Source organism: Dermacentor albipictus, chromosome 4 (assembly GCF_038994185.2).
Source record: "Dermacentor albipictus isolate Rhodes 1998 colony chromosome 4, USDA_Dalb.pri_finalv2, whole genome shotgun sequence".
Lineage (NCBI taxonomy): Eukaryota > Metazoa > Arthropoda > Arachnida > Ixodida > Ixodidae > Dermacentor > Dermacentor albipictus.
In genome coordinates this window covers 103,747,670-103,762,286 of record NC_091824.1, presented here as the reverse complement: position 1 = coordinate 103,762,286, position 14,617 = coordinate 103,747,670, and the positions used below count along the sequence as shown (strand labels likewise).

The 14,617-nt window shown below is 50.3% G+C and overlaps 1 long non-coding RNA gene across 1 annotated transcript in view; it reads left to right on the top strand.

The window, feature by feature from the left end:
• Positions 1-2,999: 2,999 nt before the first annotated feature.
• The window catches only part of LOC139059669 (uncharacterized), a 70,567-nt gene continuing 58,949 nt past the window's right edge, over positions 3,000-14,617 (top strand). The window contains exon 1 of the long non-coding RNA XR_011514302.1: positions 3,000-3,237. This is a non-coding gene — a long non-coding RNA (uncharacterized lncRNA). The remainder of the gene's footprint in view (positions 3,238-14,617) is intronic.

The following is a 14,617-nucleotide window of genomic DNA, read 5'->3' as shown; positions in this document are numbered from 1 at the left end:
CGGGAATTTGGAGACTCCAGCCGAATTTACGCCGTCGTCGTCCCCGCCGTCACCGTGAGGCTCTACACTCTAAAAAAAAAGTTTACACCCTTTGGGGTGTATGTCTGCCACACAGCAAGAATCGTGATCTGCCTTGCTTGCGTTTCCTTTCTTGAAAACGCCGCGCCCGCTACTTTCCTGTCAGCAATGCTATGTCATGCTGATAACGCGCATGCCTTTCGTTACTGGGAAGTATCGGGCTCGCAGCGTTAAAGAAAGGAAATGTGGACAAGACAGATGACGTTTACCGTTGTGTGGCAAGATACGACTCAAAGGGTGTAAACTTTTCTTAGAGTGTATATGAAGTCCAAGTCGGATAAGATATTTTCGCGCCCAATGTTGGAAGTCACGTGATAAAGGGCGCGCGAAGCGGAGGGGGAGGGGGTGGTTAGAGCGCGGTACCGTGATCAAGCGCGTGCTAGAGAAGTGGGGGAGGGGGCAGGTGAGTGTGCGTCTCCTCCCCTAGCGCGGTTGTGGCTGCGTATGGTTGCCCGCACGTCTGAGCGCGTACATCACCCGAGTCCTATCTAGGAGGTTATCTTCGGCGGGTGCAAAGATTGGGTGAGCCGAGATGGCTGATATGGCTGCATTTCGCGCTGTGTTCACGCCACGGAGTAAATATTTCTTGCTCCGTGGTTCACGCGCGCCTAGTGCTGGAGGTAGCGTAATCTCAATTTTCGGAGACGCCTTGAAGCGAGAGGCAGCACAAGCGTTCGCCGCAGCCTGTTTGCGCTTTACATAACGCCAGCGTTGTGAGTGTTCGTGGTCATCGAAGGAGATCGGCTCATGTTTGCCTGTGTGCCCGTGACATCATGCTTGTTAACTTAATTACTAAGCGAATGTTTACTGCAATTTATCCGGCTGATAAATCTACGAGCCTTACTTCGCGCAATTGTCTAATACTTTGCTATCGCTGTCAATGCTTCGCCTCTCCTGCGAAACTGACTTCCTGCGCACTGCAGGGGCGCAACATCTCCGATGTGGAAGTGCTGCGCGTGTGACGTCAATATGTCGGCGGGGAGAGTGGCTCCTGCGATATCAGGGGTGCGCGGGATTTCGCTTGAATTTTCAGCTGTGTTCGCATCGCAAATCGGTGCGACACGCAGTAGACAGAATCCTCACCTCGGTGTCTAGGTACGGCGCTTGTCTGTTTTGCAATTCCCTAACCTCGTGAGGAGCGTTCTAAATCATTTAATTTGATTTAAGCGTTATACTAATATAACGAGTGCTTTTTTTTTGGACTATGCAAACCGTTTAAAAATATATCTGTGGCAGAATGCAGAATTCTAACCCTTGAACTCTATTGCTCGAAGGTGGGAACATTACTTGCACAATAAATCGAAAAGTATAATTGACGAATTAACAAAATTGCTGTGATTTACGGCTATTTCCATTGCGGCCCATTTTGAAAATTACAAATTATAGCTCGTGAGCATGATGTGCAGGGCGTACGCTAATAGACAAGGATTGGGCGAGGCATACACACGCATACGGGGTCGAGCGCCCAAGAAGCCGCACATCTATAGCTGTAGCCGATGAGTTTGCACGTCGTTGCCATTTTGAACGAATTCTGAGGATGCACCGGTTTCGATATAAGCACTGTAAATCTTTCCGTTAAAATGTGCTGTTGTTCTACTTACTTTTTAACAAAGCGCCGTTTTATGCATTGAAGAACAAAAGTAACTGGAACGCCAATCTATTTCGTCGTACACTTTGTGAATGAATATCTCGAAACTGATGACCAAGGCGATGCGCCTTGCGAATGGCCACAATTAGTAAATTGCTATATGTGCCGTAAAGAAATTAGTTGCAAGCCTAATCAGCGAAATTTTTGTTAATGAGTCGAGTATGCATTTCAGTTTCTCGTGCAACTAATGTCCCCCTCTTGGACTAATCTAGTGCAAGCCATGGTCTGGTACAGGCGTTATTTAAAATTCCGGACACACACGCGCACACGCACCTACACCTGCTATATGGTGTTCCTAGCGCCTTGTGCGCACGGCTTGTTGAACGCTCATTTGCAGACATCATGAAATGTTTAAAAGCCCAGCTGTTCCCGTACATACACGGCGACATTGGCGCTGCATGCATTATAGAAGCACGCGGTGCATCATTTATCGTCGACTGCGCGCGGGCTTCAGGTACGACCAGGTGTACCGATGCGATGTAACTGCAACCACGCTTGTATACGTGGTCTTTCGGAATGTGGGTTGTTCGGCAAGGCGTGACATACACTTGCGCAACGCCAAGCACATATGCGCCGATATTGAGTTGGGCAACGACGTATACGTGGCGTGCGCGTAGGTTCGTGGAAGGAGCACGGTTCTGCCGAGCAAGACTGGTACCTCAGTGAGAGTAAAGACGGCCGGAGGGTATACAGTATCTCGATTCCGCCCAATCCTGTATAGGCACACACACACGCACTCGTACGAATTAAAGGTGGCTTTAAGCTCACCAGAAGTGTATTAGGAAGTAGAAAACGATTGCAACGGGAAAATGTGTGGGCACAGTGCTTCTGGTGTATGATCGGTTCGGCATGCATAGAAGTTCCCTGAGCAAAGCCTTTTATTAAAGGGCTTAGCATCAAATATTTCCGATCGTGCAATACCGGATGATAGCACTGGCAGTAGCGACATCTAGCCGCTTCTTTCAAGTATAGCTTGTCAAGAATGTTTTCATGTCGCGTACTCAATACTCGTCGAAAGGGGAAAAAAAAAGTGGTATAGTTTCGCTCGAAAGGCGAAGAATTGGTACCGATAGCAAATTATTAAAGAATTGCAAGGAAGTAAAGTTCGTAGTTTTATCGGCCTTAGAAATCGCAGTAAACATTCGCTTACCAACTAAACAGGCAAGGCGCGTGGGCGCACAGGCAAACGTGAACATATCTGACCGTGAACACTCGATTTCGCAACGCTGACGTGTTGAGGAGCGCCGGCAACGGGGAGCGCGGGTATTTGTACCAAAGCCAACGTTTCCTGGTGACGCTCGCTTTCCGCGTTTCCAATACTCAGATTACACGGCCACCGATACTTTGGCATGGGAGAAGAGAGCGCGCTCGAAGCCACCAGCTATCTCGGTTCGCCGCTGCGTGATCGCCCTTCGCCCTGGCACCCGTAGAAGACGGCCTCCAAAATACGGCGCGGGCCTCGGCTGTGTATGCACTCTGCCGCTTGGGCGACCACAATTGTGCTGTATGAGGTGGGTGCCTTCTTCATGTAGCTCAGCTAGCCCGGCCATGGGGCAGCATAGCGCCAGCTAAGTCACTTGAACCCCGACGTCGTGCGCACTTAAAGACGGTGCTCGTCAAGCCACCATCTTTCTGTGCTCTCCATCGTATGCTTGCCCTCGCACCATTCTCCTCGCACTTTATTCGGGACAGCAGGGCGACGGTGAAAATGCGCGCGGAGGGCGCGTGCAGTTGCTATCGCAATAATAATAAAAAATCACTTTAAGTCAGTGATTATGGCTGCCGACTCCTTCGTACCAGCAGCTAGCAGAACATGATCGTTGCAAGTTTAGCTTTGAGGGCTCTAGCTGAACTCAGCGTCAAAAGATGGCGCCACCAGGCGTACCAGAGGTGCCAAGGGAACACCTGAGAAGCCTCAGATGTTCTGTAAATGGCAAGGGTTCTCAGACAGATAAAAAACCTAATGAGTAGCATTAGCGAACTGGGTGCACCGCAAGAAAGAGGCCTTTCATTTACCTGTGCTGCGACAGGCTCGTCACTCCATTTAATTCATTGTCGCAGTCGGTCACGTTTTCGTTGTCTTTGCATCCATATCTCATTACAGAGTTATCTGCATAAGCTCTCTTTATCTTGCGTGGGTGCCCTCGTCGAAGGAAAATGAAGAAACGAGCTGCATGTTAACGATTATGTCGCTGCAGATGCTTTACAACTGCAGTTAAGTATAGGATATGGCAAACCACTGCAATGCAATCGTAACCCGCGATGACGAACCTCGAAAAAAGGTTTTGCCAAATAGATTTGTCGAAGACGTCGGACGACTCGCCAAGGTACCTTCCCTACCGGAGGCCGGGGGGACCTTCGCCTCCCGCCGCTTCGATAGGAGCCTGCAGAAGAGCCCGATCTGGTAGCTGTGAGAGCTCCGTCATGACTACGCCAGACCTGACACCGGGCCAGAGGCCACCGACTGACCCTGAGAGCACCCGTGGCTGTAAGCGATACAAGACTTCAGAAACAGACGACGAGTCTACGCTCATTGACGATTGTGACATAGCTGACATCACAGATCTGGACGATGAAGGCTTCAGGCTTGTGCGTCACCGCAAGAAGAGGACCGTCGGAATCCCAGTGATTATTACCCCTGCCACAGAAGGAGCCGACCTGAAGAAAGTAAATCCAATTGTTCTGTCTACGGAAATTGAAAAAATTCTTGGCACATCGCCAGTTAGGAGCCGATTTACAGCTCAAGGAGCCCTGCTTCTAGATGTACAGACAGAAGAGCATGTGAATTCCCTTCTCAGCTGCAAGTCAATCTCAGGGACTGCAATATCAGCACGAGTGCCCAATTCGTACATGCAAAACACGTGCATTATTAGAGGAGTACCGAAGTGGTACACTGACGAGGAACTGCTGCTATACCTAAAACCACAAGGTGTTCACCATGCAAGGAGAGTCACGCGACGCGTCCAAATTTCTGAAACCGATTGGGAGTCCAGGCGAACCAGCTCCGTGGTCCTTACGTTCGCTCCAAATACAGACCGTCCAGAGAAGATTAACTTGGGCTTCACAAGACACGAGACCATTGACTACGTTGAGACACCACCTCGATGCTTCAAGTGTCAGCGCTATGGACATGTGGCCAAGTACTGCCGTGGTGAGCAGCGGTGTAAGAGATGTGGAGGACCGCACGATTTCAAAACATGCGCGTGCAGCGAGAACTTTCTATGTGCAAACTGCAGTGGGGATCACCCAGCTAGTTATAGCAAGTGTCCTACGCGTGCAGAGGCAATAAAGCGTAAGAAAACGTTTATCTTGGGGCCAACAGGAAACGCTGAGAAAAATGCGACGAAGAAAAAGACAGAAAGTCACAGAGAGTCGGACGAAATCAAATGGAGTTCAAAGAGTGAAACTGATTTTCCAAGCCTGAAGCCTTCTCCAGGAGTCCAGGACACAGTGGTGCCATCGCGCAGCGGACCGGCTAAAGCAGTCAAATCAGTGAACAGAGGCCCCATCGAAGACAAGACTGCTGAACAACCGGAGCAGCGAAGTTATGTGTCTGCACTGCAGCGACCCGAATCGCGTTGCGATGAAAAAAATCAACAGGAGGACTGTCAGCAGGTGCTACGTGCTCTCTTCAAGGCCTTGCGATCACACATAGAAAAGATGCCGGCGAGCTCGATGAAGGAAATGCTCGAAGTAGTCCTGGCTCTTGAGTCAGTGATTGTAAGCTCTGCCTCTTCTTAAAGCACCAAGCAATATGGATGCGGTCAGGACACAATGTTCACCATCTCGTCCACAAGTGCCACTTAATATGCAATGGAACTGTGCGGGTCTTGCGTGCCACTTACCTGAACTGTCGTTTTTCTTACGCAACATGCCTGTGCCAATATTGGCCCTGTCCGAGGCTGGTCTCCCAAGTTCCAGATCAATTGCTGGTTATGTCGCACATGGAAACCAAAGTATTCCGACATTTCCGAACGGAAGCGCCATGCTATATGTGAGACGGGAAATACCACATTTCGTTCTACCAGTTCAAGACCTTTGCAGCAGTGCATTGGAAGTCACTGCTGTACAAGTGCGGCTGGGAAACCGAAGTCTCAGCGTGGCCTCCGTATATGTGAGCTCTCGTCAGAAGGTCCCGATGGGAGAAATTATAAGAGACCTCTGCAGCCGCTGCCCAGCTCCGAGGATTATATGTGGGGACTTCAACGCGCACCATACTCTCTGGGGCGACAAGACGACTGATGCACGTGGAAAACAAATTGTTAGAGCTTGAAACACCGAGGGACTCTGCGTGGCAAATGACAAACAGCCGACGTTTTTTCGACCACCGGCCTCTTACAGTGTCATTGACTTGACGTTACATTCAACGGACATCCTCGCATCGTCAACGACTAGCCAAGATAGAATGGGCAGTGATCATTTTCCTGTCTTCGTTAACATTGCTGGATATAGAACCAACGGCCTAAGATCCTGTCCTGTGACGCATTGGGATACGTACAGGGACGGCCTAAGCGAATCATCTGGAGACCTGTTCGCGGACATGCTACGTAGCAAGAGATTGGCTACTGCTGAGCTGAAGCTACCCGACCACTTCCCCGCTCCGGATCTAAAGCTCAAAAATCTCTGCGCTGCCCGTAGAAGAGCGGAACGGAGGCTGATGAGGACGAAGGGTGACCCACCAATGAAGACTATATACAACAGGATTAACGCAGTGATTCGGCGGTATACAAGGAAACTAAGAAGAGATCAATGGGCATCATTTTGTGCAAGCCTATCGGTCTTCACACCAGTTCCAAGGATATGGTGGGTCGTTAATAACCTTGCTGGAAACTTTCGATCACACAACCCATTTGAAGCCCTTGCATTGAAGTTAGGCAAGACACTCGCTTGTCTTGCGAATGCGTTCGCTGAAATATACTCTTCTGGCAGGTCAGCCAGCACAGCCGACCCGCCTCCGCCGCTATCCTCGTCCCTAATGGATGCTCCGTTCACACTCAGAGAGCTGGAACTAGCCATGAGCAGCCTCCGACGTCGCTGTGCGGTGGGACCTGACCTTATCAGTAATCAGATGCTGACTAACCTACCGGTTGAGAGGCGGCGTGATTTGCTGGCATTTTTCAACCAAGTCTGGGCCAGTGGGGCCATCCCACATTTATGGAAGGTAGCATGGGTGGTGCCGGTTCTGAAGCCTGGAAAGAATCCTGCAGCTCTGGACTCATACAGACCGGTATCACTGACCTCGTGTGCAGCGAAGCTAATGGAGAAGATGGCATGCACAAGACTCACTTGGTATGTCGAGCAGGGTCGAAAACTACCATCGTGCATGACTGGGTTTCGGCAGCGTCTAAGCGCTCAAGACAATGTGCTGGACCTGCTAAGCCACATAGAACATTACAGTGCGGACGGCCTGTCGACACTTGCTGTTTTTATGGATGTCTCTAAGGCTTACGACTACGTGTCTCGAAGAGCCATCATCAGCCAGTTACAAGTTATAGGCGTCACGGGTCATCTCTTGCACTTCATACATACGTTCCTTAATGATCGTCGCATCAGAGTTCGTCTTGGCGACACTTTGAGCGATGAAATACGTATATTTCGTGGTGTGCCACAGGGGAGTGTTTTATCTCCCTTATTATTTAACATTGCCATGAGTAGCCTCCCAACAGTACTAAACCATCGAACACCAGTGAAGATGTCTATATATGCCGATGATATCTGCATATGGGTCTCCGGCTACCAGCATCGCCACCTCGCACGAATAGCCCAGGGAGCAGTAAAAGCAATTCAGGGTCACTTGGCAACGCTTGGATTAACACTATCAGCAGAGAAATCATCATTCGTACTATTTCCTGGAGTGAAAAGGAAATCTACACGCTTGACGCTGACTTTGGACGGATACCAGATTCGACAGGTCACCAACGTCCGATTTCTGGGCGTTACCTTAGACCACAGGCTACTCTGGCGCCGCGGTGTTGACCACGTTGTGGCATCATCGTCATCCAGGCTACATGTGCTCAAGCGAGTCGCTGGCATACGCTGGGGCAACCACCCGACGTCAATGCTACGGCTACATACAGCGTTGGTTACCAGTCGAGTCCTGTATCAGCTACCTCTGATGTCACCCTCAGACAGCCAATACGAGCGCTTAGAAGCCATCCACAGAAAAGGTATCCGACTTTGCCTTGGAGTCCCTCAGCCAGCGTCAAACAAGAAAGTGCTCTACGAAGCTGAGTCACGCCCTCTACGACTTCAGGCTTCCGAGGCTCTGATGATCCAGCTTCTACGATTGAGTGAGTCTACGCTCGGTAGAGCCCTCTTACGACGTATAGGTAACAGACCGCGCTCACATTTTTATGCAGCATTGAACACGCTTCGCGTATTAGGATTGCGCTGCTCAAGACCGAGAGAAAGGATAGAACCACCCTGGACATTCGAGGACATCACATGCAACTTAAGTGTACCACGATTGCAATCAAAGAGCTGCATTCCATCTGCAGAAGCCAAGGCATTGGTCCTGGAACACCTGAACACGACTTACCCGAATCACCTACAAGTATACACAGATGGCTCTGTCAAGGCCGACGAAGACCGCTGTGCAGCTGCATACTACATTCCCTCTCTAAGATATACGTGGTCTGGACGTCTGGACTGTATAGCCTCGTCGACAGTTGTGGAAGGCGTAGCGATAGCTTCTGCTCTGCGCAAATTAAAGACTTTGCCTCCGCAGAATGTGGTTGTCCTTACGGACTCAAAGGCCGCATTACAACAAGTATACCGTGGTTTGCCATCCCTCAAGTTCCCACGCAAATCCCTAGCCATCGTGAAAGACCTCAACAACATAGGCTTCACAGTAAAGTTTCAGTGGATTCCCTCCCACATTGGTATCTCAGGAAACGAAAAAGCTGATGCGCTTGCATACGCAGCGCTATATCATCCTCCCAAAATCAAGGCTCCAAAGAGTAATCAAGTGCAAAAATCTGAAATTCGAAATCACTTTGCGTCGTTTGGGTTCCACCGCATATGCCCTGCGTAACCAAGAGATTGCACCGAGAGGAAGCCTCACTTCTACATCGTATAAGGACAGGATCTGCTAGCACACCGGCCTGGTTATTTAAAACGGGACGAATAAATTCTCCAAACTGTACGGCATGCAACGAGACAGGAGACATTGAGCACTTTTTGTGGTCCTGCCAGCAATTCCAAGATGCAAGAGACACTCTCCTGAAGAATTTGCAAAACAAGGACCTTCCGCATGCGCGCCTGCAACACCTTATATTTCCCGAGGGATCAGTGATGGCCCGCAAAGAAACTTCACGTCTCCTCATCGATTTCTTAAGAGAGACCAGTTTGATGGACATATGGTGAAACCCATCAGCGGTATTGTGCGAGACGCTCGGGCGGAGCAATTGCCGGCCTTGTTCGCCAGGCTAAACCCGCCTGTTGCTACAATTCACCACCACCACCACCACCCGCGATGACGAAATCACGCAACAACGAAATTCTCGCGACAACGAAACATTTTCGTATCCCCGGCGAACGGCCATAGGATTCAGTTCATTTCGTACCTCTCGGCAACGAAATGTATACTGCAACAACGCAATTTGTCGGAACTTAACTCCGCATATTACCTACGTGCTCAAATGTGCTCAAATGCGATTGTTCTGCACTAAAATTGCGTAAAATACCACCACATTACACTTGTGTGGGCGCCGCCATTTTTGATCACAAGAACAACCAAGCGCCGGAAGCGATCAGTGCGCTGGAAACACGTCATGGCCGCCATCTTGTTTGTTGATGGCCCGTTTGAAGTGGCACGCATGTTTCTACCGACATGTGACGACGGTTTTTGCATGCCTACTAGGCGAGATCGTGGATCGTTGTTTGCGTCCCCTGCGGCTGACGACTCGGCGAGGCCTAGACCAATCGTGTGAGGCGAAACTGAACGCAAACTGAACGCGCATTTCCAACAACAATCGCCGATCGCGGCAAGGCGCTAGGTAATCTTCGCCTCGGTGAGAAAAATGCAGCAATAACAAGGAAATCCACGTCCCACCGACATAGAATTGTTCATGGCGCCTGAGATGGCGGTCGCAACATATATGGAATGTCACGTATCGGGCCATGATTGAGCGATTGTCCGGGAATACGCATCCCTTGCTTCAAGAACGCTGGTTTTGGTGCCACCCGACAGGCATGGCGTGCGGATTCAGCGCCAGACGTAGGTTTGCGCTAAAGGGCCGTTATCTCCATCGTTTGCCTTCAGGTACACGTGGTACGATTACTTTTGCGCTCGGTACCGGACGCGTCGGCGCCTACGGGAGCGTGCGCTGGAGAAATGGGGCTGCATGCGCTGTTGCTCTGCGTTCGGTGCGGAGTTGCGCAAAACCTCGCAAAAGTAATCGTACCTCCAAAAGTAATTGATCGCTAATATTGCGCTATGGCAGTATACTGCCACTGCTGGTCTACGCATGTGGCGCACTTTCTACTGTCGGCAATGCGGTTCTGTATCCTCGAGCAAAGCTTGCAAAGTAAGCTAACGGAATTTCGACTGTAAAGTATTGTTCTGCGATGCATTACCTATCTGTGCTGTCTCTTTATACAACAACTAAATTCTCGCGAAAGCGAATTATTTCGCGTTCTTCGCCGATTTTGTTATTGCGAGGTTCAACTGTAATAGCTTATAGGTCTTCTCTGGTTAAACATGGTGGCATAGCATGGCCTTATCAGCGTTGTTGCTACCGTGTTTCATAATGGGTAATGCGTTTACGGCCACACCCGCCGCGGTGGCCTGACGGCTGTGGTGTTGCGTTGCTAAGCACGCGGTCTCGGAGGGAAATACCGGCCGCGGCGGCGGAAATTCAATGGAGGCGAAATGTAAAAGTGACCGTGTCCCGTGCATTGTGGGCAGTTAAATATCCCCTGGTGGTCAAAATTAATCCGGACTCCCTCACTACGGCTTGCCTCACAATCAGATCGGGCTTTTGACACGTAAAACGCCAGAATTTGTTAATTAGTTTACGGCCAAGCTAAAGCTATATATATATACTCTTGATTTATGCGCAAGCAAGAGCCAATTGACGGGCGATTTTAGACTTCCTCCATATATATGCGATAGACGGAGGAGGACTAAAATCAGCGGGTAAACCTAATGGAGCGCGGCAGGCGGATGTCGTTAGATGGGAATGCCGAGTCATTGGCTGGCGCTCTTCCAGTTGCGCCCTGGGACGCTTATTCGAAGACGATGCAGCGAGCGAGTGCATGCATGGGGAGGCTCGCGCCGCATTCGCGGGGTGCCCCAGTCGGTGGGCGGCAGCGACAGGTGACTTGTCGGAGCCAGGTGCATTGGACGCCGCTGGCAGCCGGATTATTACCACTGCGGCATCGGCTCGCAGACGCCGTCGGTGCCTGCCGGCTGCTCGTCTCAGTGCTGGCTGGTTCGTCGGGACCGTCCCGTGGTATCGGCAGCACTCTGCATGCACGGCTTCACGTAACTCAGGATAGATCGCAAGAAAAAAAAAAAAAGAAGCAGCACTGGAGCGTTGCACGAGGCACGGCACCGGCTGGTTGTTAACAATAACGCGGAGAAAAAGCAGGAAAAGAGAGACAAGAAGGTTAACCAGGCGCACGTCCTGTTAGTTATACGTACCCTATGTACATGCATAAGGAATGAGGCAAAGAGGCGAACAAAAGACAGGGACCAGAGTAATGGGCGATTCTTTAGGTATACTGGTCTTGCAAGTCTTGCTTGCAGTTGTTGAACCATTTCAGCAGGTGCTGCACTTCAATAGTTTCGCATATAGGGTGGTGTGGTGGCAACGTGGTTCGTTTTAAACTGTGTAAACTTCGGGAAGAGCGAGCCTTAGCGCAGGATACATGCCGCGCTCATTCTGCATAAGCATGGCGCCGGCAGTGAACCGCCGTGAACTAACTGTTGACCCGTTAACGGCGACCCGTTCAACAGGCCATTCTACATAGCCAAAGTAGCGCTTAGGAGTGCCAAGGTCATAATTAATACTATAGCTCTCAACGCGGCGATAGCTGATGATAAAAATTTCGTCAAGCGTCTCAGCTCGAACACGCAAAATGCAGCGGCTCCAGTCATTTTAATGAGGCCAGAGCGCGTCTCAACTTTCTCCCTGCGACTCGTCGTGTTTTTACGCCTATTCGAAACCGCTGGGTACACAACAGTGGAAAGCCGAGCACCCGATCTCCGGCTTTGGTTTTAATTCTCGGGGTTCACGCTGTGTGGGCGAATGCATGCAAAAGGGCGCACCGGGTGGGCAGCGCGAAAAAACGTGTTCATTCTCGCGGGAAATCCGGAAATCTGTTGTTCGCAAGAGCGGCGCGCGCTGGACGACGACGCGCCGGATATCCGGGTTTGGCTTCCGTCCGCCTTTTGTAAAAGCGGCCGCTGTCCTTCTGGGCTCGGTTCCTTGGCGGGAACGGGAGGAGAAACTGCAACGTTTACACGCAGTTTGTGTATGTGGCCGTCAAAAAGAAAGAAAAGAAGTCCACAGTGGTGCACCCCGTTTTACAGCGAAGCTGTTAGCCTCTCCTTGGTCGGCACTTTTCGGGTTCATGCATGTCCGTGGGCGAAAATGTGGGCCGATTGCGGTGGTAGTAAAATACCGACCTGACCCGCGGCGGAGGTGAAGCAGGCTTCAAGCGCTCAGTGAAGTGACGCGAAAAGTGCATACATTCTTTGGAATCATGCGCACAACATACAGAAAAGCATTCGTTTCAATAAAGAACAAGCATAAAACAAGCGCCCGAACCACATAACTGATGATAAGGCGCTCCTGATAACAATGCGAAGCACTTAATTAGCCTTCACCGCATACGTTTTCCGGACAAGATTACTGTTGCACAAGTTGCCGTGGCGACGGCAGCTTGTGACGTGGGTAGTGACGTAACTAGCCTTTCGTATATAGATGAACCAGCCTAGCAACTGATTCCATTGCTGTTGCAGCGTGCTATGGGTAGGCAACGCATGGTTAGGATTCCCAAGGAGCAGCATGAATATGAGGAGCGGCAAATTGATAAGAAACGGAAATACGACAAGCGGCGGCTTGCTACAAAGATTACCATTTCTTCCATTTCTACCATTACTCTAAATTACCATTGCTGCCATTGCTCTAAAGCAATAAAGCCTTGCGTACGCTCCCCGGCAATTCTAGCGGTGGTTTTCGACAGCTTCACTGGGCATCTACTTTCTCAGGGCTGGGATGGGGAGTGTATAGTGAAGCTGTACATGGCTAGCCGATTTGCCCGCCCTTCCGTCTGCGGCCTGTACACCGAAAATTAATCCTGCGCAACCCTGTGCGCATGCGCGAAAAAGGAAGAGAGGCGCAGGATTGGATGTGGCAGTAGTGACGTCATTGCTCTCCATCGCAGCCGAGCCAACACCCTCTAGAGAACTTAAGGCCTTCTGGCTACACCCTGACCTAAGTCACGCAAAGGAAGCCCACATAGAAGTTCTGTGCAGCGTGCTATGAAGCTACGAGCAGCGCACCTGTGTTGAATATGAGGTGAGGAAGACCTAGTGGACGACGACGGCGATAACAATTCGATTAGTTCCGGGAACCCTGCCGCTCCTTGGATAGCTTCTGGGTTAGAAAAGTCCTGGCATGCTGCGTGAGATGCTTCCTAGCGCACCTTTTTCTAGGCGTGAATCGTGCGTGTAGTCTATGGGTTTGTGTGTCCCGCAAGCCTTCAGTGCTGCGGAATGTGGATTACGTTCATGCCAGGATATGCCTAATAAGTGTTGCGTGCTCAATTGCGGGAACAATTACAAATCGGGGGCCGGAAAATCATGTGTCCATGTTTCCGAAAGATGAATGACAATATTAGGTGCCAGTGCTAAGGCAAAGAAGTGAAAAACTGGAACTCAGTGGAATAAGGCAGCTGTTTCTTTGTAAATAGTTGCGCGAGTATATTTTGTTTCTCCATTGCTAAACTCATGTGAGGTGTTGTAAATATGTGGACTGTATGTAATAATGCCTCGAAAGCGAATTTGTTCGTATAAAGCCTAATCTAGACAGGAATAAATACACGTGTTCCGAACGTGAAGAAACACACACCAACGAAGTTGTCAAGAGGTATGCGTTATGGTGCAGTGCTAATATTTTGTTGAAGAAGTTTTGTGGTCACATGAACAGCAAACGCTTTGATGCCGACGGTACATCAAGGCAAAGAAGCTACTATGAAGAAGAGGGCAGCACCGTGGCTTCTCAATATAAGCCATGCTCCCTGTCATCATGTACCCGGAATTCATTTTCATTCCTGAGGTGGAGCCATTTCATTTTTTTATGGATGGGCTTTTTAATGAAGCAGCGCGAAAATAGTTTTGCATAAATAAAATAATCTTGGAACACCCTCTATGCTCTGCGGGCCATCTGTTCAACTAAGCCTAAAAAAAACAATAACTGCGCTCCGGTTAGCGTTGCACGTAGGTGCGCGATCCCTTCATTCAACCCGTATCCCCATGCGCGCCGCCGGCCTCTTCTCCGTGACGTCACTCGCCCAGCGCTCAGGCCTTCTCTTGTCTAGGGGGTGTTGGCCGAGCGCCCGTGCAGCAGTTTGTCTCCGGCTCCGAAATCGGTAGGCCATGCATCATACGCACTCCCGAAGAGCAGGCAGCTTTCGATCAGCAACGCCGCGAGCAGAATTGGGAACATGCTCATCTACTCTGTGCCGATGCTGCAGCCCGGGCACAAGAACAGGCTTGTACAGCCGAGCGCAAGCAGCTACTGCGTATCGAGGACCCAACAGCCAACCAAGCCGTGGTTAATGAATCGTTGGGAGGAACTCAATGATAAACACCGGGGCCGCACGTTTGAGCTTTGCTTGTTAACCATCTGTACAGAGTGCTTCGGTGATGACCTTTTTTTT